We start from the raw sequence: 926 nt of genomic DNA, 5'->3' as shown, positions 1-926 counted from the left end.
GCTCTGCGCGGCATTATTGTGGAGGAAGAGTTACGCGGAATGATTTGGCCCACAGTCCAGCCCGAGCTGGAAGAGACCCTGGCTCGGTTCCCTCCCTACTGGGCATCCCGCGGAAGCTCCCAAGGGTTCACTGAGTCACGGCTCCGCTGGCACCGACCCGAACCAGACCCGCCAAGAAGGTGGTTCTCGGGGCGGATCCCTCACGCCCAGCAATGGCAGGAGGACCCCAGGCCCCAACGAAGGGCGTTCTGGGCCCCACGTAGGCAGTGCCAGAGCACGCCACAATGGCTGCCCGCGGTCTCCTGCGCCGGCCTCTCCGCGGGCTCCCCACTTTTGGGGCGGGCGCCCCTCCCGCGACGGGCAGCCGGGCGTGGCCCTGGGCGCGTCCCAGCGAAAGGCAAGCGGCCAGCTATGGCGCTCCCGGGCCAGGGATGTGGAGCGCGTGCCCATTGGCTGCGCTTTCCCCCGCGAGCCGGCCGGCCGCAGAGCCCACCCCCTGGTCCTCTTTCCGCGCCCCCATTGGCCGTTCGCGTCCCGCAGGCGTCCGCTCCCGCCCCCCTCCCGCCCCCTCCCGCCCGGATGAAAACCGGGTTGGGGGGGTGGTAGGCCGAAGCAGGGAGGAGGGCGAGCGGTCCTCCTGGTAAGGGTGCGCGCGCGAGCCAATCAGAAGCAGACGTGGAAAAGAGGCACGACGCCAGCCAATCAAATCCCGAGGTGCGGTCGGGGCCGGTGACGCAAGTGCGGGCTGCAGCCAATGGGCGTGCCAATGCCCGTCCACTTTTCAGCAGCCGGTCGGGGGCGGTGGAAAAGCTAGTGAGGAGAGCGCGACGGCGGCGGCAGCGCAGCCATTGCTGGACCTCCAGAGGGAAAGCGAGGCCCGAGCATCTTCGTCTAGGTAAGAGGCGAGGGCGCCGGCGGGAGAGGCC

The 926-nt window shown here is 69.7% G+C and overlaps 1 protein-coding gene across 1 annotated transcript in view; it reads left to right on the top strand.

Moving 5' to 3' along the window:
• The first annotated feature begins 759 nt into the window (after positions 1–759).
• FAR1 (fatty acyl-CoA reductase 1) overlaps positions 760–926 on the top strand; it is a 65,812-nt gene continuing 65,645 nt past the window's right edge. The window contains exon 1 of the mRNA XM_008067939.1: positions 760–895. The gene's annotated coding sequence lies outside the window, so the exon portion shown is untranslated. The remainder of the gene's footprint in view (positions 896–926) is intronic.

Source organism: Carlito syrichta, unplaced genomic scaffold (genome assembly GCF_000164805.1).
Source record: "Carlito syrichta isolate Samal-C Ts95f unplaced genomic scaffold, Tarsius_syrichta-2.0.1 Scaffold309824, whole genome shotgun sequence".
Taxonomy (NCBI): Eukaryota; Metazoa; Chordata; class Mammalia; order Primates; family Tarsiidae; genus Carlito; species Carlito syrichta.
The sequence above is the reverse complement of the archived record's forward strand: the minus strand, read 5'-3'. Positions and strand labels throughout refer to the sequence as shown.